The sequence below is a fragment of the Furipterus horrens genome, unplaced genomic scaffold, assembly GCF_987537825.1.
Source record: "Furipterus horrens unplaced genomic scaffold, mFurHor1.1.pri manual_scaffold_2, whole genome shotgun sequence".
Taxonomy (NCBI): domain Eukaryota; kingdom Metazoa; phylum Chordata; class Mammalia; order Chiroptera; family Furipteridae; genus Furipterus; species Furipterus horrens.
In genome coordinates, this window is record NW_028327172.1 from 14,559,438 (window position 1) to 14,587,259 (window position 27,822).

The following is a 27,822-nucleotide window of genomic DNA, read 5'->3' on the forward strand; positions in this document are numbered from 1 at the left end:
AGATGCCAAATTACTAAAATCAAGTGGGTTTGAGGCATGTGGAAACAATTCTATTCCCATTTTAACTAGACTGAAAACTTAAATGTTTGAACTTTCCAATCTTGTATCAATACATGAATGTGTATCAAACTTCCAGATAACCCTCTGATTACTCCCTGAAGGACTAAGGAAAGAACATTCATGTATCCAGATGGCCTGACATCCATTTTTCAGATCACCGGTCATCTAGAGGATTATCATCCTGGATCAATCCAGAGGTTAAGAATGCAGGACTGATTCTTAAGAACTCTTAGCTCTTCTTTCTTCTTTGGAACTCTCTGGATATTGCCCAGTTGTTTCTAGTTTGCAAACTCTTAAGACCCTTGAATAAATCTTTGTCATTTATTTCTGGCCAAAGCCTCCGGACTCCTTTTGAGTTTATTGGACACTTACTGGATTCATTCAGCCCTAAGGTTCTACTGCTCTTCGTAAACTGTCAATTGTCAGTTTATGAATTCAGCAGAATTCAGCCATGTAAGTTGAGCTGGCACCATATTTTGTTTTAATTGAATTTGAGACCTTTGGCTGGGGCTGCCTGTCCAATTCAGCTAAGGTCCCACCACTCCTTTGACTCATTCTCTCCTTCTTGCTCCCCCCTTTGCCTACAGCAGAGCCCCAAATTTATATATCCCAACTTATAATTATTGCTCACCACCAAAGGGCACTCCAAATATCCAGTCCCATCTCCCTAGAATAGGTTGGGAGGAAGGGAAGAGAGCTCTTATAAATTAAAAGTACATATTTTTGTTGCATTTGTATGCATGTCTGTGGCCCCACCAGAATTTATGATTATTGGGAACAATACACTGTGAATCCATAGGACCTAGAACCGTGCCTGGGACCTAGAGACCCTCAATAAATGTCTGACAAATAAGTAGAAGTGAAGATTCATTCAACAAATACTATTGTGCTCTAATTATGTACCAGTAACTGCGTTAGGTGCTGGGCATACAATAGTGAGCAAATAGTCAATTCAGAGTCCTCATCCTACTCTACCATTCTACACTGGGTGGCTACTGTTTTCCTCAACAGCTGCTGCTTCTCCCGAGAGTCCTCTGCTGGCCCCTCCTTGTGCTGGCCTCTAAATAATGCAATGGTCCTGGCCTCAGATTCCAGCTCTCTTTACTTCTCTATACAGTTTTCCTACATAATTTTATCCAGTCCCTTGGTTTTAAATATCAACTGTAAGCTGATGACTTCCAAATGTTTCTGGCCAGTTTCTATTTCTGCTCAGGGATATGTGTGCATATATATCCACCTGCCTACTCAACATCTCCACTCAGATGTAAAATAGAAATAGAAATCTCAAACTTAACATGTTCAGAACAGAACTCTACTGCTACCACACAGAAGCCTCTCTTTTCTTCCCATCTCTGTTAAAGGAAATCACTATTTACCCCCTTTTTAAGATCTAAAACCTAGGGATCGACCTTGACTCTTTTCTTTCCATTACATGCCCATGTCCAATTCTTTAGCAAATCTTTTTCTTTCTACTTGTAAAATATATCTTGACTGACCATTCCTCCCCACTCCTGCTACTACTAATCAAATCAAAATCCTAAGCATTTCTTGCCTGGAGTAAGGCAATAGCCTCCTAACTGGTCTCCTGGAAGTCTGGCTTGGGGTTTGTTTTCCATGAAGCAACTAGAGTGTTGTTGTTTTTCAAAGTAAATATTATTTCTCCTGCTCACATCCGTTAAGGACTTTACATCATCACATTAAGAACAAAGTCCTCTAAGACTAGTTTACCTGCCCTGACCTCTCCAGCAGCATTGACCACCCCCTCCTGTGCTCACTTGATTCCAGCCACACTTCTTGCAGTTCCTCAAATGAGTTCATTTCAATCTCGCAAGTAGTTCTACTTCCTGTTCCCTCTCCTTGGAACCCCTTGCCTTGTATTTCCCAAGGCTCACTCCTTTATATTATTTAGGCTTTTGCTCACACATGCTCCACCTTAGAGTGATTTTCTCTGACTGCCATACCTAAATATCCCAAATAGCCTCCACTCCTTTGTCCTGTTATTACTTACCCTTTTACCCTAATTTGTTTTTCTCATAACACTTAATGCTTTTGAATTCTTTTTTGTTTGTCTGTTTTTGTCCATCTTCCCAATAGAATGTAAGTTCCTGAGAACAGTGGTTTCTCCTTGTTCACCATTGTCTATCTTCACTTAAGATGAGCACTGAAGAGTACCTGAAACTTAGTAAGTATACAATAAATACCCCTTGAATGAACAAATGATGAGAAAATAATGAAAATAGTCTGATGGAAGGGACAACCATCTGACTAATTATATGATAAAAATTATAATAAGTACAAAGAAGAAAAGAATGGGGCTTAAGAGAAGAGGATAAAGGGAGAACCTAATTTAGATGGGGTGAGAAGACTACCCTGAAAGGCCTTTCTAAGGAAGTGGCATTTGAGCTGGAATCTAAGAATAAGTAGAAATTAATTTGACGAAGATTAGGGTGGGATAGAGTAGAAGAAAGAGCAAAAAATACTCATTAATAGTTTTGTTTGAAAAACACATATCTGTGCCTCTAGCACCTACCACAGCATCTGACATAAAATTAAACAGGCATAAAAATAATTGTTGATTTTTAATTTTTTGATAAATAACGACAGCCACCCTAAAAATGGACTTCGCATGGATGTTAGAATTCATATTATGTTATTTTAATTAAATAAATATTATAGGTTGAAACCATCTCATTTTGGCATCCATTCTTCTTCCATAAAGTTTGGGCACTACTCATACAATTACCATGAATAATATTGATTAAAAATGCATTATTTTATTCTGATCACCTCAGCCTTCTTTTAGCAATAACTATGCTGTTGACTCAAAGAAAAAAATAGTGACTTCATAGAGTGAAGTGGTATGAGCTAGAGTTAAGCTTTAAAGGTTTAAATGGTTACACATTTTTGGAATTGGACAACAATCCTTTGTCTCTGGTTAAATTTTATGAGTCACTAATACCTCTAATGCATACAAGAACCTATAATGATGCCCTATTACTATTTAGCAATAGTGTGTGCTAAAATTTAACATATAGACCAGGGTTCCTAGAAATTAACAGAGCCATACTAAACAAATATATGAAACCATTGATAGCTCTCCAAAGAGAAAGCAATACCCCAAACCTTTTTCTTTTGATATCAGGTAAATCTGGGACCAAATCCTGATTCTACCTCTTATTAAGTGTATGATTTTGTGAGGCTTAAGCTACTAAACATTAAAATTCTACATCTGTAAGGTGTGCATTATTACTTAAGCATTTAGCAATGGTTGGCAGATAGATATTGTATTCAGTGAGGTAGGTCCTATTCTTAGCGCCCCCACTCCCCCATTTTAAAGATGAGGAAACCAAGTCTTAAAGCGTTAGACAGCAGGTGACAGAATTGGGATTTCAACTAAAAAGGTGTGGTTATGAAATCATGTTTCAAGAACTGGCTCAAATAGGGCAACATAAAAAATGGCTAAGGGAGAGAAGAGTTTCTAGAAATATTTGTTTGTTACACAAATAACATACTCAGACACAACCACATAGGATTTCAGTCTCATTTATTAAAAGATAATTCAGAGTAGTCATTAATATGGAAAAAATGTGAATGAACAATATTGTATCATATTAGTATACAAATGTTCCTATTTAATTTTAAATTCATTTTAAGTATTTCTGTAAACTGACTTTCAGATCAGATTGTCATGATGAAATTAGGGACTTCCACAGAAGTGAGAAAATTTTAATACCAGTACAACAGAGCTGAATCCTTCATTTGACTGTACAATAAAATTAGATATGTTTAACAGTTCACTCTTCTATCTCATGTTTGTTTAAATGTAGCACAAAATACTACACTTGATCTCTCCTTTAAGTTCAGTTGAGAAGGTGTTCAATCCTGGCTTAAATAAAAAATAATGCCTTGAGGAACAATGAATTTAAAAGGAACAATTTTTTGGCATTAGAAATTGTGTGGTTTCTAAAAAGTTAATATTTAATTTCTTTAACAAGCAATATTACCATAGAAATGAACATTAACATTTATTATGTGTCCATATTGCATTATCATTTTCAAAGTGACTTCACATATATTATCCCATTCAAACATCACAATAGCACCCCCATTTTTCCAACACGGAAACTTTTTTTCTTTTTGAATATTTATTTTATTTTTTAATTTTATTATTCAATTACAGTTGTCCCTATTATTTTCCCGTTGTTCTCCCCTGCCCCCCAACTCCCCTTGCCCCCCCACAGTCCATCCCCACCCTGTTGTCCATGTACATGGATCTTTTATACTTGTTCCTTGACTAGACCCAACATGGAACCTTTAACATGAACTTCGTGCTTAAAAATCACTCTGGTGCAGTAGGCCTGGTTGTAAAACCAAGGCATCTGCACTAAAAATCCAGGGCTCCTTTTACTCTATCACCTACTTTATAAGAAGATCAACTCACGTTTTATAGCCCCTCCAGTAAACATATAAAACTAAAACCAGTCATTTAAAAATATAACTTATTTTTTATTTTCAAAAGTATTGGGTTGGCCAAAATCATTTTAATTTTTTTTCCGTAAAATACTAAACACCTTTGTCATTTTCACCAATAATTTCATTGATTGGGATATTTTGAGTATGTCAGCTATCTCCCACTATTGGCTTCTAGTGGGTAGAGGCCAGGGTTGCTGCTAAACGTCTTCCAATGTGTAAGACAGCCCCACGGCAAAGAATTATTTGGCCAAAATGTCAGTGGTACCAAGAAACTTTGCAGACCACTTTTGACACATTCGATCAGTCACAGTACCTTCTCTTTACACTTCACAAATCTTTTTTGGGTGTTTCAGTTGTGTTTTTACCTTTCTTGCAATAATAAAGCATAATGCACCAAAAATGTTGCGTATCTTCTTCCATCTTCAATATTAAAATGGCTGTACAAAAATTCACCAATTCTGATGTTTTTTTAAATGCATGCTGTTATGACAGTAGTCACAACACAATCTAACAAGATTCTTATGAATGAAGTTAAAGACAACTAAGCACTACTATTGTATGGACAAAACTAAGCGAACTTTTTGGCTAACCCAATATACAAAATGAAAAAGTATCCCACCCCATTTCCTCTTCTCATACATCACAGCTGGCACTTTGGGGTGCATTCTTCCATTTCTTTTTCTGTGTAAGCATAAAACTATATGATATACACAACATACATACACACACCTGTTTTTAAAGTAAAAGCTGTGATCATACAAACATAACCTGACAACTTTCTTTCTCCTGTCAATATACCATTAAAAATACCACAGTGAAACCTTGACATATCAATATTGTATATTAACTGGATTTCTGTGTTGCAACAGCCCATCAATAACCATCCCAACAACCTTATCCAAAATACTCTTTCACTTAAAAAAAACATTGAGTCATTGTTAACAAAAGAGTTTAAATCTAGGCAAAAGGGAAAGTAAACTGATATTTGGGCAACATAATACTTTCAGCCAAAAATAACAAAACTTTAGTAATGTTATGCAAGGAAACTTAAAGTAAATAATACAGGTGAATTTTAGAGGTTTTTCTTTACCTGAATGCTTACTTTCACAATGGACTTAGGATTTGCTATCTTTACTCATATATTCTACCCAAATTGTGTAACTAGTTTAATTTCTATTGCTTTTGCTTAGTTACTTTCTCTTTTTCCTTTATTATATTTGTAAGTACATTTTACACATACAAAAATTACATGAAATACATTAGTTATAAAACATAACGTAATGAATAACTGTGAACTTATCACCTAACTCAAGAACCAAAAAACAAGAACCCCACCTATCCCATCCTCCAGTCCTAAATGCTTTGTATTAGTCTACTGCTTTTAAATATATATATTTAAAGAATATATAGTATATATACTTTTTCTACATATATCCATTAAATATATATAATCAGAAATTTATATAAAATGATATGTTGTTTACTTTTCCTTATTCTTGAATTCTACCAATAACTATAATATAGTGGATGCTGGAGTAAGCACCTCCTCTGGGACCAAGATCTTCATCTGCAGACAGTGTCCGTTGCTGAGGGATCAAGGCTCTGGCCCTCTAAGGGAATCGTCCTTGGCCAAAGGGAGCTGTTTTGCCCTTCTGCCCGAACAGCCAGTCTCCAACACCTGATTGATAGAGGAATACAGAAGCAAGGCCCATTGATCTCAAATACGGACATCTCTGAAAGGCCACTTGCCCCAGAGCTCCTTGTGGGATCAGCGGAGGCTTTCATTACAATTGCACTGTAGGTCCACTTGTCCCTCCGCTTGGCCCTGCTCTCTCCCTCCCTTACTGATGTTCCCCAGAGCATTTCATGAATAGTCCACTTCAAGAAAATCTCAGTCTCAGAGTCTGTTCCCTGGGAAATCTGACTGTTGTGGGTTGAATTGTGTCTCCTCCAAAAGTTATGTTGAACCCCTAACTCTCTGGCACCTACGAATGTGGCCTTATTTGGAAATTGGATCTTTGCAGATGTAATCAAGTTAAGTCATACTAAATGAGGGTGGGCTTTGCATCCAATTCAAAGGGAGTCACACACACACACACAGGGAAGAAAGACAGTCATGTGAGGGGGGAATATAGTCATGCATCTACGAGCTAAAGAACGCTAAGGATTGTTGACAACCACTGGAAGCTAGGAAGAAGCAAGGAAGGATTTCCCCTAGATCCTTCAGAGGGAGCATGGCCCTGCCAACACCTTGATTTTGGACTTCTAACCTCCAGAACTGTTACAGCAACCCTAAGAAAACTCATGCATGGACCTAAGACCCATACTTGGGCAGTCTTCCAGGACTTGCTCTTTTTATTCACCATGTCTTAAGAATAAATCATGGTGTTGACGTTAGCTGTTGTTCTCCATTTCTTTTTTTCTTCAATATCAATGGCAATATCTCATCAGAGATGTACTAATAATAGATGCATGAAAAAAACTTTGTTCTTAAATGATTATACCTCTGTTTTGGGATATAATCTTATGTTTATTTCATTTATTTCTAATGTTTTGGAAAATTTTCTGTATAACTTTGAAAACTCATTACATATTTATCTTTGTATGTGTATATGTATGTTAGGCAGACTAATGACCCCCCCCAAAAAATATTCGCATCCTAACCACTGGAACCTGTGAATGTTATAGGACCTACTGTGATGATGTGTGAAGATGGGGAGATGATCCAGGTGAGCCTAATCCAACCATTTGGGTGCTTAAAATTGGAGAACCTTTCCCAGCTTTGGTCAGAAAGGGAGATGTGACTGTGGAAGAATGGTCGGGAGATGTAAGGTTCCTGACTTTGAAGATGGAAAAAGAGGACTGTGGGCAGCATCCAGAGGCTGAAAAAGGCAAGGAAACAAACTCTTCCCGAGAACCTCCAAAAGGAACACTTTGATTAGTCCAGTGAGTACCACCCTCTACGCCTAGCCTGGAGGGCTACCAGATAATGTGTGTGTTGTTTTAAGCCACTAATTTGTGGTAACTTGTAACAGCAACAGAGCTAATACTGAATGTGTGTGTGCATGTGTGTGTCCTAAGGAAGCACGAAAGCATCAAGGGCCATCCTACACCAACCATACTTTTAAGCACCTTAAGGTTCCGTTTCTCTTATTCACGTAGTCCTCGTAAACATGTAGTAAGCTATCAATAAGTATTCATTCAATGAATGAATGGGTTATTATCGTAGAAGGAAAGGGTAAAAATTAGTGGTAGGGAGAATAACTTTGAGTTGAAAAAATCATTCACAATTTCAAAGCTATAGAGCTTATCTGTTGGCTCCACTTTTCTCTCAAGTTATAACTAATAGATTTTTCCTTTACAGAACCAGGAATTGAAATTGTATAACAATGGAAAGAAGTCACGCTTTATTAACTTACCTAGCCCAAGTCAGTTTTTCCCACAGGGGGAAAAGCCAGCTGATAAAAATAGTATATTAAAGCACGGTTAGTTGGTTACTCTTTGTCATGCTATTGGGGATTGTCCGGTAGGCTTACCACTTCACGGTCACCTCTTACTCAAGAGTAATTGGATTTTGGGAAAACTACCTCCTGTTACCCAATTTACAGGGAATATTGAAAAATAGAAATACTGGTTATGCCTCTGTGCAACAGCCTCAGTGTTCACATTATCTATATGTGATCTCAATATATCTTTGACCCACTTCTGTTTTTATTTTGCATTATTAGAATTTTAATAAACCTCCTCAAATCTTCTTTGCCACAAGGTAGGGGAATGGAGAAATAAATAGGCCCCTTTTTTAGCCCCCAGGTAGTGAGGAAAACTGAATAGAAGAGCATGCCTAATGGCTGTATGGGTAAAGAGTTCAGGGAGGAACAAGGAGGAGCGTGGCTAGAGTACGAGGGAAGGAGAGGAGAAAAGAGAATGAAAGAGATGAGGTCTCAGGTGGCTGCTGGCTGCACACAACCACAAAACCTCCCTGGCGTACTTCTCACTCCCACGTCATGGTTTGACCAAGGTTTGGCCAATCGAGGGTGGGGTCAACTGAGCTTGACTCCAGGCCATGGGCCTGGCTCATCTGTTCTTCAATCATCTGGCATGATTCAGGTCAGAAAATAACCCTAGGCAACTCATTATCATATATATTGCAAAATATTTCACCAACAGGATCTTCCTTATCCGTAATGCAAGGAAAAGAGCAAGCCCTTGGTTGTAAGACCTTGGACGATTCTGGTGTTTAGTTAGCTCAAGTGTAAAACAAGGACGGCAAATGATGCCTACCTTTGAGAAGACAGAGATGACCACCAAGAAATCCAAGGAACTTCCTGGTTTTACACTTCCAGCGGTGAACAGATTTGTTTTGCCTCATCCTCATCAATAGTAGTTACTATCATTAACCTTTTCTCTTTGTCAGTCCTTCAGGTGTAAAAAATGTATGTCATTTCCAGATGTGTGTTTTCCAAAACCACCAAGCAATTAAATTAACTCAATTCTGAAACTATCTACCTGGAGACAGCATCAAATCCCGTAGGCTTAGTCCCACAATGCTGCCCCACTTCAGATACCAACTGCAAGTCCAGGTTGTTACCTATACTTCTGATTGGCTGGCTATAAATTGGAGGTTTCCACAACTTCCTCCATGGGTTTTATTAATTTGCTAGAGTGGCTCATAGAAATCAAGGAAAGTTTACATACTGCCTTACCAGTGTGTTATAAAAGGATATAATTCAGGAACAGCCTGACGGAAGAGATACAAGGATTTGAGTAGCTGTGAGCCAGGAACAGTGGACAAAGACCAAATATATGTTTCTTATTGTAAACCACAACATCAAGTATCATTTTAATTTGCATTTTTTGAGGCTGAAGTTTTCTTCATATGCTTATTTGCCATTTGTATATTTTCTTTTGCACCTTGTTTATTCATTTTGTTCATTGGTATATTTATCTTTTTCCTAATGATTTGTTAAAGGTTATTACAAGGTTATTTGTATAAAATTGTTAATTCTTTTCAAATGCATTTACCTTTTTATTATGGATAATTTCAAACATATAAAAAGACAGAATAATATAGTGAACTCCCACATATAACGAACTTCCATAAATATCAACTCATGTTCACTCTTGTCCCATCTATACCACTATCCACTTCCCCTTTCCTGAATTATTTTGAAGCAAGTTCCAGATAACATATAATTTTATCTGTAAATATTTCTGCATGTATCTCAAAAATTATACTGGCTCTTTTTTAATTATAATACCAATATCCCACCTAAATATTTACTAATAGTTCCTTTACACCATTATATATTCCCAAGTTTTTAACTGTCGTATTAATGTTCTTTAAAATATGGTTCTTTTGCCCCTTGCTGGGTAGCTCAGTTGGTGAGTGTCATCCTGATACACCAAGTTGTGTGTTTGATCCCTGGTCAGGGCACATACAAGAATCAACCAAGGAATATACAAATGAGTGGAACAAAAAATTTCTCTCTCTCTCTCTCTCTCTGTCAATCAATAATTAAAAGAAAATATTTTTTTGCAATTATTGATAAATAATTGACTAAAGTGCCTTTGAAGACCTGGAAATCACACACCATCTTTCTTCTCTTTCAAAGTTTCAAAAATACATAGGTGAAAGATTCATCAAATTGAAAACATTTCAATGAAATGGAAAACTGAACAAGAAAGTAGAATTACATGAAAAAATATATTTACTTTAATTAAGTCAGCTGCAAAAATGGCTAGCTAGCTAACCATACAAAGAGCTACTATAACTGAGATGCTAAAAACAGATGTAAAATCAGTAAACTAGATTCACCACAAATAAAGAAGTCATTAGGAACATCTACAAACCAAGTCTCTTCAGGATACATCATCCCACTTTCTGAATGCCGCAGGGAAAAGAAGAAGAATATGCAAATATCCTGAAGGTGAAATACATAGCTTCCTTCTTGGAGCACAAAGCAGGTGGTCTTGACTTATAGTTGGATACAATGGAAGAAACTGCTCATGGTTCCAGCATATCTGTATTAGATGACAGTCAGAAATAAAGAAAAAAATCATGGGTGCAAATGTCAATAGCTCTTTGACACAAATCATCTGGAAATAAAATTTTGAAATTCTAGTTTTAGTCTGGGGGGAAATGACCCATATGCAAGACGTAATTTTAGGGTTCTGTTTTCTATTTCCAATCCATATACTGTCTCTTAGATATTCCTCCCTGAGAGTTGTCTTATTTATAACTATTAATATATTCTTCATTTTATTACATATGTATATTTGTATGTTCAATAAGAATGTGAATGAACGCTCTTTCTGTAAGTTCCTTAATATGGGTCTCTTCTTGGTCAGGTTTGTAGAGAGAACAAAAAGCCCAATGTTAATAGGTCCACAAGTTTCTCATAAATAAACTTGCTCTTCATTTCATGAGTGAGACATTCTGATAACTTAAATGGGAATGTTAAAAAGACTTTCTACCAAAACTGAGAATACCTCTTACTCATACAAAATGTTTAATAAACTTGACTTAACATAAAAGACCCAGGTCATAGAAATCCAGTTAATTGCAAGTTTGTAGGGAAAACAACTTGTGGACAAGATAATTTTTGAGTACAGTTTTCCAAGTGTAAAGAAAACATGATCAAAAATGTTTGAATGCTACCACAAATAACATTTTTTCTTATTTACTTTCAAAAACTTAACTGATACTGAAAAATATATCCACTTATTTTAATAGTTCTCTTTCCTGTTTAGATACTTCTTACTGTTCTAGGGTCTGTCAAAGTTGGAGGTACAAAGAATTAATCCATTCTTTCTTTTAATCATGAAGTGAAAATTTCAGGACATCAAGATAGACACTAATGAAAGAATTTCACAGGCCATTTATTCCCTACTGAATGTATGTTAAAACACTATTCAGATGGCTTGTTTTTACCGTCCCTGCCTCAAAGTGGAACTATTCAATAATCCAAGTGGTCCTGAACTCCTACTCTGGGGCTGCTCAGCCAGTGAATGGGAAATATAACCTGTACACTGTAGATGAAATGAGATACCTGACCCTTCCCATACCCCTGGAAATGTACTGTGAATCCATGCTAAATTCAATTTTGCCCATGTTGAAATTTTATTTCAACTTTTTTCTGACTTGAGATACAAACATATAAGTGTCCTCTTCATCTAATTTAGGGAGATGTTTTAAAAATTCTAAGCTATGCGCATCAGCTTGGGGATTTGTCTAAAATTTTAATCTCTTCCACTTCCAATGAGAAAAGGAGAACTATATACAGAGGCAATTTTCAGATCTCATTTGCACAAAACCATAAGAATCCCACTTGTTCCCTATTTATCAATGAGGTGGTGAACAATTCTTTATTAACTGCTAGTTTTAAAAGAAAAACAAAAAAGCCAAAAATGAACTACAGTGCATCCTATATTGCAACCTACTTTTTTAACTTAAAATACTGAAGAGTTCTCCAAGTCATATTTTCTACATAATGTTTAATGGCTTGACAGATAACAGATTTCATGTACGAATGTATCATAGATTTAAACAATATTCTATTTCTGAGCATTTAGTTGTCTTAAGTATGTAGCTATTATAAATAATGCTGAAACAAGCATTTTAGTATATTTATACACATCTCTGATTATTTCTTTATATTAACTTCTTAGAAATGTAATTACTGAGTTAAAAGGCATAAGTACTTTGTCTTTTTTCTTAGTCCACTTTATTGGGGGTAATTTTAAAACAATTCACAAGTTTTAATTTTAGTGTTTAATGAGTTTTAATAAATGTTGTCAAAAAAGTTACCATGTGATGTGGTAAATAAGGCTTAGGCTAGAATAAAGAATAAAAAGCATTTATTTGAGCAAAAAGAGTTGCAACATGCAACGTGGGAGACAAATTCAAGTAGCAACCCAAACTTTGGTTTGGAGAGAACAAAGACAGAGGTTATAAAGGCAACACCACAAAATGTAATTCTTTCATACAAATGAGGGATTGCTGGTGTGGTTAGTTCTAATATGCAAAAGAGGGAGGCAAGAACTACGATGAGGAAGTTAAGTCCATATTTGTTCACGCAGCAATTGTTCCAAGATGTTCATGGCCTAGCCTTGAGCTGAGTGTAGCAACAGGTTTAACAAATTAACAGCAGTTCAGGGAACTGAGGCACAAGTTGTGCATAAGACACATAGGTCCTACTACCCTAACAACCTCCTGACTCTCTTTTAAGTGACCTTTAGCAATGCTTATTCCAGCATTTTCATTACCAATGTGTACGGTTGCATAACCTCCACAATTAAGGTATGTTTCCATCATCTCCATGCTTCTCTGCTTTTTATAGTCAATCCCCTCCCTAACCGTTCCCCCATTATGACTACTGATTCTGCTTACTATCACTTTAGTTTTGCGTTTTCTAGAAAAGCATATAAATGGAATCCTACAGTATGGGGGCTGGGGGGTTGTGTCTGGCTTCTTAAATTTATCCATGGTGTGTGTACTGGTAGACTGTGCCTTCTTATTGCTTAGTACTTCATTTGTTATCCATTCTTCGGTTGATTAACATTTGGGTCATTTCTAATTTTTCACTTTTGTGAATAAAGCAGCTGTGAACATTCATATATAAGTCTTTGCATGGACATGTGCTTTTATTTCCCTTGAGTAAATGATACTGAGGAGTGAAATTACGGATTAAATGGTGTTTAACTTTAAAAGAAATTGATGAACTGTTTTCCAAAGAGGCTGCATCATTTTGTTCCATATCTTCACCACCACTTGGGAGTGTCAACCTCTTTTATCAAGTGGGTACATTGTAGTATTTCAACATGGCTTTAATTTGCATTTCCCCAAAGAGTAAGGATATGAGCATCTTTTTATGTGCTTATTGGCAGTCATTTCTTATTTTGTGAAGTGTCTGGTAAAGTCTTGCTGGGAATTGGAGGGGTTTGCAGGCAAACCAAGGAAAAAGATATAAACACCAGAATCACAAACACACAACAATTTAATAGGGCAACACTTGGACAGGGTTGCATGAAGCCCCACATAGCATGCGACTGTTTGAAGGCTTATGGTGAAGAGGTCACCATCCAGAAGGGGAGGACAAGGGAACTCTCTGCGGAGAAGGGAGTAAGATAAGGTCTTACGTGTCTAGGTGCTATGCTCCAGGTAGTTTCAGCATCAGAGAGCTTTGAAGGGCAGCAGCAAAGTCTTGGGGACTTTGTGACTCAGGGCTGATTTTATCTATTTACAGAACATGTGGGGTCAGAATTCCTGGAATATGCTAAGCAGGCAAGTTCTAAATGGCTAAAAATCCACTTGTTCGGTCTATTATAAGAATAATTGAATGTGTAAAACTTTTAATGTGGTGAGTTTCTGAGCTAAAGGTCTCAGCCTGTAGAGAAGAAATAAACTTGGAGCCAATACAAGAATACAAGAGGGATTTTCCGGGCTCATTTATACATATTTATACATAATTATATTTATTTTGGTTGGCTGCCTGCTTACTGTGTTCCAAGAGTTCTTTATATATCCTGAAGAGGAGTCCTTCATCAAATGTGCTAAAATACCCCCCCACCCGCCCAATTTATGGTTTGCCTTTTCATTTTCTGAAGTGTATTTTAATGAGGAAGTTTTAATTTTGAGGAAATCCAGTGTATCAACATTTTTTCTTTTGTGCTTCCTATGTTTTGTGTTTTTATCTAAAAAATCGTTGCATTACAAAAGATCACAAAGATTTTTCTCCTGTTTACTTCCAGAAGTTTTATCTCTCATGTTTAGGTTTATGACTCATTGCAGTTTAATATCTGTATATAGCATAAGGCTAGGAAGAGGCTCATTATTTGGCATTAGGATACCCAACTGTTCCAGCACCATCTGTTGAAAAAATTATTTTTCCTCTACTGATTAACCTTGGCACGTTTGTTGAAAATTACTTATATATGTATCCATCTCCATTTTGTTTTGTCATATTGATTTATATATCTATCATTATGTTTAAATTGCACTGTCTGGATAACTGTAGTTTTAATGTAAGTCTTGATAAGAGTTAGTGTAAATCCTCTTTGTTCTTGCCTTGCATTTCCATGTAAGTTTTAGCATCATCCCATTTAATTTAATTTTAATAACCTGCTAGTGTTTTAATAGGGATCTTTAAATCTATAGATCAATTTGAGAAGATGTGAAATCTTAACAATATTCAGTCTTCCAATCCATGAACATGGTATCTCTCTCTTTATTTAGGTATTCTTCAGTTTCTCTTAGCAATGTCATGCTTTCCACATACAGGTTTTATGCATACTTTGCTTATGCATACTGGCACTATTTATTTATTTTCCACTGAGAACAACTAAAGATCAGCATTTTGGTGTGTTCAATTGTGTAGAAACTGAACCTTGGAGGATACTTTTCAGTTTAACTTTCTTTTTCACCCATCCCCTTACCCACTTCCCTTTGGCAAACATTAATTGTTGTCTATATCTATGGGTCTCTTTCATTGTTGTTTATTAATTTATTTTGTATTTTTTAGATTACACACATAAGTGAAATCATAAGGTATTTGTCTTTCTCTGACTTATTTCATTAGCATAATACCTTATAGGTCCATCTGTTTTATCACAAATGGCAAGGTTTCACTCTTTTTCATTGCTGAGTAATATTCCATTGTTATGTGACATATTATTGTTAATATTATATATTAAATATATATAATGGGTGGGGGAAAGTCAGTTTAGTTTTGAGTGCACAAAACACAATTTATTGTAAAATCATGTAATCATAACCTGCATGTCTTTTTCATATGAACTGTAAACCTACTTTTGCCCATATATCTATCATATATATACAATATACATCATATATATATCATATCTTCTTTATCCATTCATCTATTGATGGTCAGCTAGGTTGCTTCCATATCCTGGCTATTGTTAGTAATGCTGCAATGAACATGGGGGTGCAATTATATTTTCAAATTAGTATTTTCTTCAGATACCTACTCAGAATTGTTGGGTCATATGGCAGCTCTATTTTTAATTATTTAAGGAATAGCCATACTGTTTTCTACAGTGGCTGCACTAACTTACAATCCCACCAACAATACATGAGGGGTCCCTTTTCTCCACATTCTCGCAAGCACTTATTTGATTTTTGTTTTCATGATATCCATTCTGACAGATGTGAGGAGGTATCTAATTGCAGTTCTGATTTGCTTTTCACTAATGATTAGTGATAGTGAGCATCTTCTCATATGTGTGTTGGCCATTTGTATGTCCTCTTTAGAGAATTGTCTATTCAGTTCCCCTTTCCATTTTTTAATTGGATTTTTTGTTTGGTTTTGTTTTTGCTGTCAGTTTGTAATGGGTTCCTTATATAATTTGGATATAACCCGCTATCACATGTATCATTGCAATTTCTTCTCCCATTCATTAGATAGCCTTTTCATTTTGTTGATGGTTTCCTTCACTTACAAAAATGTTTTAGTTTGATGTAATCCCATTTATTTTTTCTTTTGTTGCCCTTGTCCAAGGAAGCATATCAAAAAAGGATGTTAGGACTGATGCCAGAGTTTACTGCCTATGTTTTCTTTTTGTAATTGAATTTATTGGTGTGGCATTGGTTAATAAAACCATACAGGTTTCAAGTGTATGACTCTATAACACAGCATCTGCATACTGCACTATGCACTCACCACCCAAAGTCCACTCTCTTTCTACCACCATTTATCCCCCCTTTGCCCTCTTCCACCTCCCCAACCCCACTTTACCTCTGGCAATCAACATACTGTGGTCTGTGCCTGGGATTTTTGTTTGTTTGTTTGTTTTGCTTTTTGCTTAATCCCTTCACCATTTTCACTGAGCTCCCTTTCCCTTCTGACTGCTATCAGTGTGTCTTATGTATCTATGAGTCTGTTTCTATTTGGTTTGTTAGCTTATTTTGTTCATTTTATATTCGACATGTAAGTGAAGTCATATGGTACTTGCATTTCTCTGACTGGCTTATTTCATTTAGCATAATACTCTACAGCCTTATCTATGCTATTGCAAAATGTTAAGATTTTTTTCCCTTTTATAGCTGAGTAGTTTTCCATTGTGTAAATACTCAGTGTAGTTTTTTCATCCACTCATCTATTGATGGGCACTTGGATTGCTTCCAAATCTTGGCTGTTGTAACTAACACTGCAATAAAGATAGGGGTGTGTATATTCTTTTTAATTAGTGTTTTGGGTTTCTTTGGATATATACCTAGAAATGGAATTGCTGAGTCATAAGGCAGTTCCATTTTTAATTTCTTGAGGAAACTCCATACTGTTTTCAACAATGGCTGCACTAATCTTCATTCCTATCAACAGTGCTGGAGAGTTCCCTTTTCTCCACATCCTCACCAACACTTGTTATTTGTTGTTTTATTGAAGATGGCCATTCTGACAGGCATGAAGTGATATCTCATTGTAGTTTTAATTTGCACTTCTCTGATTATTAGTAACATTGAGCATCTTTTCATATGTCTATTAACCATCTAACTGTATGTCTTCTCTGGAGAAGTATCTATTGAGGTTCTTTGCCCATTTTTTAATTTGGATTGTTTTCCTGGCATTGAGTTGTACAAGCTTTTTGTAAATTTTGGAAATTAACCCTTTATCAAACATATCACTGACAAATATGTTCTCCCATTCAGTGAGTTGTCTTTTTATTTTGTTGACAGTTTCTTTTGCTGTGCAAAAGCTTTTTACTTTGAGGTATTTTGTTTACCTTTTCTTTTGTTTTCCTTGCCCAAGGAGATATATCAGAAAAAAAATATTGCTACGAGAAATGTCCAAGATTTTACTGCCTTTGTTTTCTTGTAGGATTTTTGTGATTTCAAGTCTAATATTGAAGTCTTAATTCATTTGGAGTTTATTCTTGTGAATGGTGTAAGAAGGTGGTCTAGTTTTTTTGTTTTTTGGCATGCATCTTTCCAATTTTCCCAACATCATTTATAGAACAGACTATCTTTACTTCATTGTATGGTTTTGCCTCCTTTGTCAAATAATTGACCGTAAAGGTGTGGGGTTTTGGAGGGTTCTTTATTCTGTTCCATTGACCTATATGTGCTTTTATGCCAGTACCATGTAGTTTTCATTACTATGGCCTTGTAGCATGGTTTCATATCAAGTAGTGTGATTTCTCTAATTGGTTCTTTCTCAAGATTGCTGTAGCTATTCAGGTTTTTTATGGTTCCATATAAGTTTTTGGAATGTTTGTTGTAGTCCTATGAAATACACCACTGGTATATTGATAGGAATTGCATTTAATCTGTAGATTGCTTTGGTTAGTATGGACATAATTTTGTTAATTGTTCCTATCCATGAACATGGTATGTGCTTCCACTTTTTTGTATCTTCCTCAATTTCTTTCTTCAGGTGCCTACAATTTTTCAAGTACAGGTCTTTGATATCCTTGGTTAAATTTATTCCTAGGTATTTTATTTTATTGACACAATTGGAAATGGAATTGTTCCCTTAGTTTCCCTTAATGATAGGTCATTTTTGGTGTATAAAAATGCAACTGATTTCTAGATATTTATTTTGTATCCTATTTTACTGAATTGGTTTATCAGTTCTAGCAATGTTTTGGTGGAGTCTTTAGGGTTTTTTCCATACAATATCATATCATCTGCAAATAATGAGTTTTACTTCTTCCTTTCCAATTTGGATCTTTTATTTCTTCTTCTTGTCTGATTGCTGTGAATTGAATAAAAGTGGTGAAAGGAGTCATCCCTGTCCTGTTCCTGATCTTAAAGAAAACCCTTTTAGTTTCTGCCCATTGAGTATGATATTGGCTGTCAGTTTGTCATATATGTCCTTTATTATATCATAGTATGTTCCTTCTATTCCCACTTTGCTGAATGTCTTTATCATAGATAAGTGAATTTTTTCAAATACTTTCCTGCATCTATTGATATGATCATGTGATTTTTATCCTTTATTTTATTTATATATATGGCATTTCATTTATTGATTTGTGGATATTTACCAACCTGTCGTCCTTGAAATAAATACCACTTGATCATGGTTTATGATCTTTTTAATGCATTGCTGGATCTGGTTTGCTAATATTTGTTGAGGATTTTAGCATCTATATTCATCAGGGATATTAGTCTATAATTTTTTTCTTTGTAGTGTCTTTATCTGGTTTTGGAATAAGACTGGCCTTATAAAAAGTGTGGGAGTTTTCGCTTCCATTGAATTTTTTGGAATAGTTTGAGGAGAGGTGTTAGTTCTTCTTTGACTGATTGGTAAAATTCACCTGTGAATCCATCTAGTCCGGGACGTGTTTGCTTGGAGTTTTTGATTACTGCTTCAGTTTCATTAGTTGTAGGGTGTATTTCATTAGGGTGTATTCAGGCCTTTCTGATTCTTCCTGATTTGGTTTTGGAAGATTGTATCCATCTACGTTGTCTTAATTTGTTGGCATATAGTTATTCAGAATACTTTCTTACAGTCCTTTGTATTTCTGTGGTGTCAGTTGTTACTTCTCTTTCATTTCTAGTGTGTTATTTAAAGCCACTGTTTACTTCTTGATTTTGTGTCTGCAAGATCCATCTATTTATGTCAATGGGGTGTTAAAATCCTTTACTTTGCCTGTATTACTGTCAATCTCTCCCTTTATGTCCATCAAGATTCGATTTATATACCTAGGAGCTCCCGTGTTGGGTACATAAATGTTTACAAGGGTTATATCCTCTTGTGGATTGATCCCTTTAACATTATGTAATGTTCCACTTTGTCTCTTATTATGCTCTTTGTTTTGAAGTCTATTTTTTGTCTGATATAAGTATGACTATCCCAGCTTGTTTTTCATTTCCATTTGCATGGAATTTCTTTTTCCATCCCTTCACTTTCAGTCTCTGTGTATCTTACGTTTTGAGGTAGGTCTCTTGTAGACAGCATATATATGGATCAGATTTTCTTATTTATTCAGCTACCCTGTGTCTTTCGATTGGAACATTTAAGCCATTTACATTTAAAGTTATTGTTGATAGGTACATATTTATTGCCAAGCTGTGTACAAGGGTCAGTTTCCCCCAGCTCTGAGCTAGGGGCAGATCAATAAAATGTCTGAGGCTCCCTGATAGTTGCCTCCACTTGTCTGCTACTACGCCACCCTGAGGCTGCCTTGGTTTTCTCCAGAACCTTCCAAAGAAAAACTGCAGAGTGGGCCCAGGGTGGTTGCACCCCACAGTCCCTTTCACAAGGCATGAGATGGTAGGGCAAGGTGACCAGGATCAAGAGAACAGAGCCAGTGGGTCTCTTACTTGAGAGCAGGACAGTCAGGCACTCAATGGGGGCGGGAGGAGTGGCCCCTACTCCAGAGCTATACCACTGAGTCTCTGCCAGAGTCTCCAACTCTAGTTCCCCCAGATGGAGTGCACTGCGGGTTCAGGTTGGGTGTAGCCAGCTATCTCCACTGCAGAATCAAACACAGCAGGGCAGAGCCATCAGGACTCGGATGGACAAATCAAAAGTCTCCCACTGGGGGTGGTGCCAGCTGAGCCTGTAGAAGAGGGGCAAGCACTTCACCTACCACCAGCTCCACAGCTGTACAACTCAACACTTGTCCACATCCCAAACAAGAGCCTCTGAGGCATTCACACTCCAAAGATCCCAGCTCTGGGCAGCACTGCCTTCCCTCTGTGGAACTGAGCTCAGCAGGACAGGCCTGCTGGGACTGGGGAGGGCAGATCAAGTCTCCCATTGGGGGTGGTGTTGGCTGAGCCTACAGGAGTCGGGGGCAAGACTGGCCCTACTCTAAAGCCACACAGCTCAATGACTGTCTGACTTGTCTAGAGTTTCTCCAGAAAAACAGTGCACCAAAGGTCCCAGTTGGGTACAACCAACAGTCTTCTGCAGGATCCATACTTGGGAGGGTGGTGTCACCAGCAGTTGGAGGTCCGAGTCAGTGCACTCCCCAGGCTGGTGCCGTAAAAACAGGAGTGTTCAACCCTGGGAAGATGGCTCCTGAGGCAATGTAGGATAGGGACTCAGGGCAGGGACCTCCGAGGTTGACCATCCAGATCTTTCCTTGGGACCACACTACCCAGATCTTTTCTTTGTGACTCCGAAATGCCCCGAGTTGTCGTCCCTCTACCGGAGCCCCAAGTGTCTGAGAGCAAGATCCTGTACGTTGGCCTGTTAAGAGAGGACCTGCCTGGGTTTCCAGCAGTCTCCCTCTGTATCAGGCAGACAGAGTTCCACCGATTTTCAGTGCCAGGCGCTATGTAGGCTTCTCTTCCTGGCCCTGGGGCTCTGGATTGGGGCTTCTGGCATGGATTGAGACCCCACACTCATCAGGGGAGACTTTTACAGTCAAGATATCTGTCTGGCCCTGACTGGGTAAGCTCAGTTGATTGGAGTATCATCCTGATGTGGCAAGATTACAGGTTTGATCCCTGGTTGGGGCACATATAAGAGTCAACCAAGGAATGCATAAATGGATGGAACAGCAAATCAATGTTTCTCTCTCCCCCACTTCCTCTCTCTCTCTCAAATCATTTTTTTTTTAAAGGTTTTCCCTCCAGCTTCTCAGCTGCCGCATGCGGATGCAAGAGCCAGCCTGCTCCAAGTCTTGCCCTTCTTACCAGCCCTTTTGTGGCCTCTTCTGTAAAACCTTGATTATAATACTCCTGTTCAGCTGTCCTTCAGTTGGTTATTTAGGTTGATTGCTCTACAATTTAGCTGTACATCCAGTTTAGTGCCAGGGGGAGGCAAGTATAGCTTCTGCCTACACTGCAGCCATCTTCGAGTCTCCTTGAGCCTCAGTTCTTACCAGGCCTTTAAGCTCCCCACTCTCACTGAATGCTTGGGTGTACTGGTTGGTTGGCCCAGATCCTCCCACATCCATGTTTTCTTCTAAGAGTTTTATGGTTTCAAGTCTTACATTTAAGTCTTTAATCCAGTTTGTTTTGTACATGGTGTCACAAAGTGGCCCAATATCACTTTTTTCACATACCTGTCTATCTTCCTCAACATCACTTACTGAAGAGACTGTCTTTACCACATTGTGTATCCATGCCTCCTTTGTTGCAGACTGACCATATAAGTGAGGATTTATCGCTTTGCTCTGTATTCTATTACATTCATCTATTATGTTTTAATGCCATATTGGTGTTGCCTGAATAGTTTTGTTCTCTTAATTTCAAGTTATAATTGTTTGCTGCTAGAACATGAGCATTTTTAAGGCCCTTGGTAAATAGCGGCCTTTATAAAGGTCATACCAATTTACACACCCAACAAAATATGAGAATGCCTGTTTGATACTTTGGTAAGTACTGAACTTACTCAAACATTTCCCCCCAAGTGTGGCAGATTTTAAACACAGTTCTAGACTTTCAATTTAGTTTTTTTTATTACTGGAGAACTATAATTTTTCTTATTGGGTTGAAGTAGTGTTGAACCTTAGGCACAGAAAATTTGACATATTTCTTGGTTCACAGAACACCATCATCATCAGTCTTTTAACTTAGTTTCTTTTACCTCATTCCTTACTCCTATTCTCTCTCCTTCTTCCTCTATGCGTAACTCTTTTCTTGTCCTTAGGAGACAGTTCCAATGTGTTCTGACATTTTTTGAAATTTTCTTGCAAGACATTTTTGTGTCCACATGCTTTAAATTTATACAAATGGTATTGTCATAATTTCATTGTTGATTACTTTCACTAAACACTGTATCTTAAAAATATATACATATGTGGTGAGTATACATAGTCCTTTGCTTCTATATAATGTTTAAGTACTATCTGTATACCACCAACGTACACCCTGGTGATTAAGAACCCCAGGTTAGTGCTAAGTTTCTGCCACCAAAACAGTATGATCAATGTCCTCATATTTGCTCCTACCCTCCCTCCACCCCATTTTCACCAAAACTTGACATTATCCATATTCCTAATTTTTGTTAGTCTACTGGGTATAAAGAGATATTTTATTGTGGCTTTAATCTGAATCTCTGTGATTACTAATAAGTTTGAGCATATCTTCCTAAGCTGTCAGCCTGTTGATAACTTGGCACATTTTTCTACTGGGGCTCCTTTTTGTTTGCTTGTTTGATGATGTGAGCATTCCTTGTAGTACTGTAGGAACTAGTTCCTTGTCAGATTTAGACATGCAAATATATTCTCCTATAACTGTCACCTATTATAAACTACAAAAGTTTCCCCAGTATTTTTCCAGTTATCTGTTAATGCATAATCAAGTACCCAAACCTCAGAAGTTTCAAACAAATCCTTTTTATTTTGCATATAATTTTACTGGTCAAAAATTGGGAAGTGCTCCAGTGGCAGTTCATCTGATTTACATAGCAACAGCCAGGGTGCTTGGGACTGGGGGATCCTTTTCCGAAATAAGTTTTTTTCCTTACAGGCCTGGTTCCTTGGTGCTCCTAGCCCCCTCCACTTGATGTCTCATCCTCCATGGCCTCTTTACATGATTTTGGGTTTCTCACAACAAAGTGACTTCAGGGTAATTGGATTTCTTACATAGTGGCTGGCTTTCAAGAAGCAGGAAAAAGTAATCAGGCCAGGTAAGAGCAACATGGGCACATCATCCCATCTCCCGCAGCAGTCAAAGGGCCTTCCCAAATTCAAGGAGGTGTAAAGATGCCACCTTCTGATACCAGAGTGACAACATTACACTGCAGACGAGCGTGTGAGCTGGGAGATGCTGTGGCCATCTTTGGAAAATATAATCTACCACATTATTTACTAACATTTTTATGTTTTTCTTTTGTGAATTGTCAAACCATGGTTTAGCCCTTCCATTTTTTCCTGATTTATAAAAAGTGTTTATATTACATATCTCAAACATTTTGTGTTTATAAAAATTATGTTTCTTCCAAGTTTTCCTACTCAGAGGAATATAAGTCAGTTTCATTTACTTCATTATTAGTTTCTTTTAACGATAATTTGTTAGAATGAAAAAAGTTACAAAAATCTATGCATCTCAAAAAAAAAAGTAATGCTATGTTATAGGATCTTATTAAGGAATAACTCATTTCACAATTATCTTAAAATTAAACCCATTATATTAAAAATTCAAATTCTATAGTAAACAACTGTTAACAAGTGGTAAAGGTTAAAATCACTGATGTCATTTTTAACTCTCTAAGGCAATGGGCCTTTTGCCACCTTACAAAATACATATTTTATACCTTCGGTTAATACTAAGAAACACACTGGCTATTCTTTTACTACAACTTCATGGACAATATGGTCCTGCCCCCTTGAAGGGACTTCTTTAAAACACTTTAAAATCTAGAAACAAGTATTTATATCAGAGTTAAGGAAAACTTGTAAGAGCTGCTTACAATTTTTTTTTAGACTAGTAAACACATAGAACTGCTTTGTTCTTTTATGTGAATTCATGGATTTCTTCTTAGATTGTCTTAAAATTTTCACAAATACATATTTCATGAGAATGTCAGGCAAGAAGTAATACCGTCTTCAAGTAAACCTTGTCTTAAAAGTACAAGTCATGCATCTACATTAACTAAAGACTGTTAATAACAGAAAAGGAATCTAAAAGAACCTAGTCATCTATCCCGGATTTTATTGAGGTTTAAAGAAGTCATTAACTCATTTTTCCCTGGAATAGAAATATAATATCTACATCATTTTAATTATAAAAATGTAATAACAAGAATGATTTATTAAAATAATATCCTTAAGACTATTTTAGATGAAAAGTTTTTAAAAGTGGTAGTGAATAACTCGGAAAAAAATTCCAAAATAAACAAAAATGTCATTTAAGTTCCAGAACCCCACAAGCATACTGAGAAACTTGAATAAAAATAGAAAAATAGAAAAGGCAGAGAACGAAGGAAAATATTCCCCAAAGATACTTTGAAGCTTTAAGATAGATAGAATCCTTTAAGTGACAGGATATACGCATTTCTTGTTTTCTTTCCAATGGAAATTAATACTTTTCAATCTACATACAGTATTTTGGAGTAACTGTTAGTTTTCTGTCTTGCCCATAAAATTCATATGTTTAATACTCTGACTTCAAAAAACAGTGCCCAGCAGAACAGACACAGTATATTCTATCTTGTACAAATATGGAGGGGAAAAAAAACTGGAAAACAAAATTAATCATTGACAGGCATGAAAAATTTTAAAATACTTTTCCTTTCTCCCAGAAACCTTCTTAACTTCCAAGAAGGTATTGGGGGGGGGGGCAGAGATACACTTGATGTTTAAGAGTATTGCAATCTAAAAATAAATGTACTAAACTTAAGAAAACAAAACACACAAACAAATGCACAAAGTACAACCAACAATTCTTCCTCTTCAAAGAATGTAAATGAAAACTGAGGGCCAAATTCTTAATGGCTGATTTGTTTTCTTGTATATGCGTTACCACTCACAAATGCTCACAAATGCAGAAATACATTAATAAGAAATGCTTACTTTCAGCGACATGAACAGTTATAGAAAGGTCTTGAGTAAAGGCCTTACACAGACATTCCTACCCAACCCCCCTGACCCCAAGTGTTTCCAACTTTTGGCTACAACCTAAAATCAAAACTTTAACTTTTCATTATCTTCCAAATTCTATTAGTTGGATGTAAATTTGTGTTTCTTTTTGAATGAACACCAGAACCAAAGGCTTCCATTTACAACACCTAGTTTTACAAAGTTACACGTTGGTGGTGTCTCCTTGAAAGGAGTTTCATTAAAACCATGCAAAGCCGAAGTTCCAAAAAACTTTTGGCATAACTATCAAACATGTATACACAATTTTAGGAGTCATCTTCTCCAAAAGGTAGTGGCTCTTACTGTATTTTTCTGAAACTACCATGGACTTCATGTGTTACAAAAAGCATTTCACACCAGCAACAGAACTGAAGTGAGGGAGGTGGAAAATGGAGTACAAAAAAAGGCCTAAGAGATTCAATATTAGACCGCTTGGGTGTAAAACCTCACCATCTCCTGGAGAGATGTATTTACTCATAAAGGCCAGAAGGGTTCTTTGCAAAAGCACAGATAAGTTTACCTAAACTTACCAACTAAGTACCCCTCCACTCTCAAAGCACCTTCTAATGAAGTCCGAGGGAACTTGGCAATTACAAAATGATGCATCTTCTTTCAAAGGAAACTGTGGTAGTGGTTGGTTTTGAATGATTCTACAGATCTACAAATTCCAGTCTTCCAGTTTTCCTAAATTAAGTTGCCCAATATTTTTTCACTCAGCAAGTCAGTTAATATTCTAAGACACACTGGGATCAGGTCAGAGGGAAGGAGAGAGTTTCCTGAGACTCAATGAGCATGCCAACAATATAAGCCTATCAATCTATACCTGAAATAACATTCAGCAGCAACACACATACAAACCCACCCGGCTCCACTCCTTTCTCTAACGCTACTAGATCCTCAGCAGGCGAGTACTAAGCGAACCCAGACAAGAAGGGGATTATGAAAACCCAGTTCATCACAAAACATCAACGGGTTTTTAATGATATATGAAAGAGGCCCAACACAATGACACAGAAACAGATTTTCTATGCTCTTGAATGCCAAGAACAAAACAGAACACTTTCTTTTCGTTGTTTCACTCTCTCTTTAAATCAATTCTGTCATGTTCCCTGGCCCTAAATTAAAAATCTATAAGCCCAATTTCCAAAATCACTCTGGTACCTTCTTTCAAATATCCTGCTTCACCGAATGAGTGAAAAAACGTTCTAGACCACAGTTTTACTTGTAGCATTGTTTGAGAAATGGCTCTTCAAAACCAGTTAGTCCTCAAGTTGCACAGAAGACAACCCGACTGTCGAAATTTATATAGCAGAATTTATATAGTGTATGGTGGCAGAAATACTGAGGTCCAAGTTTGTACAGGCAGGCAAGATAAGTACTCACCTGCTGGGCAACCTGGTGTTATCTGAGATTCTGACACATGCGGTTACATGTCAGGACAGTGCCGCACTCGGCCTCGCATGGACAGAGCACACAGCAACAAAGGAGATCAAAGTCTGCCAACATGCAGGGCACTCCTGGGAGCTAAGACTAAGGTGACACGGCTAAAAGCAAACCCGATTCCCATAAAAGCACTCAAAACAACTCCGCAGCACCAGAGAAGCCCAAGGGGCTTGCTCCCTAGAACCAAAGGTACTTGTGAGGCTGGCATTTGTTTTAAATTCACTTTTGCACCCAATACCTTTCTACAGACAACTGCCAAACAGTCTTCTGGAGGCTCCAAAGTTTTAAGAACACATCCAAGTCAACAGAAAAATATTTCACACCGCCTGACACCGCCTGACACCATTAGCAAACAAGGACAAGGTTCACCACATGCTGGGGAAGTGAACGACACATTCATGAACACGCTCACAACTCGCCCAACTTCTTAAGCCGAAAACAAGACAGACCTCACCCAGACTATTACTGCCCATGCCTTCCCCAAACCCCAGTTCTTGCATAAATCCCACCAGACCCACGACAACGAGCCCACCTGATCCCAAACAGTGTCGTGAAGACCAACGACTACATGGACAGAGTCGCACGCTGTTAAGAAAGGGGGAGGGGTGCAAGATACACACTACAACAAAATAAAGCACACCCCTAAACGTTTAGCCGCTGACCACCCAGATATTTCAAAGGCAAAGGGCCAGACGGCCAGGGTCCGTCAGAATGGGGCCCCTCCTCGAGTCCGTAGCCTCCAGAGGCCCCCTGGCCAATCTAGCGCCAGCAGGCCCCACCATTAACCCGTCGGGCCACTGGCCCACTTCCCTGGCACACACTTAAAAGGCCCTCGGCAACCTGGGGGCTGCTGGTGGCCTTCTGGCGGTACAGAGAGCCCCCAAACCGTGCAGAACGACAGAAACTCTCAACTCTCGCATCGGCGGCAGCCATCACAACTACGAAGTGAACTTTTACGACAACTCCCACAATGCCCGCCGCCTACAACTCCCAGAGTGCACCGGGCGGCACCACGGTTAACCCTGTCGTGGCCGCAGGAGCTGGCAGCCCTGCTCCTCTGCCCCTCCCAACACCCAGCTGCTGCACTTACTTTCACCCGCACAATCCGAAACTAACTTTGCAGATTCTGTCAAGCAGTTACAGTTTTGCTATCTGGACACCTTTCTTTATCACACAAACAACCTTAGCTACCCAGAAAATTATCCCTGACAGAGTACTGTTTGCTAGCTTTAGAGCACTCCTCCAAGTGCCAAATGTTTATCATTTAAAGCTTACATTGAACTGAAATCAATCTTCCCTTTCTCCTATATAATTTTCTGTCACTTTTCTAAATTATTACAGCCCAGA

At 37.5% G+C, this 27,822-nt stretch overlaps 1 long non-coding RNA gene across 1 annotated transcript; it reads right to left on the bottom strand.

Annotated features, from left to right (window-relative positions):
• Positions 1-6,014: 6,014 nt before the first annotated feature.
• On the bottom strand, positions 6,015-27,401 carry LOC150017939 (uncharacterized). The gene is made up of 3 exons (XR_016509181.1): positions 25,563-27,401; positions 10,384-10,554; positions 6,015-6,211 (listed from the first exon to the last, which is right to left on the bottom strand). It is a non-coding gene; the product is annotated as an uncharacterized LOC150017939 (long non-coding RNA).
• Positions 27,402-27,822: the final 421 nt, after the last annotated feature.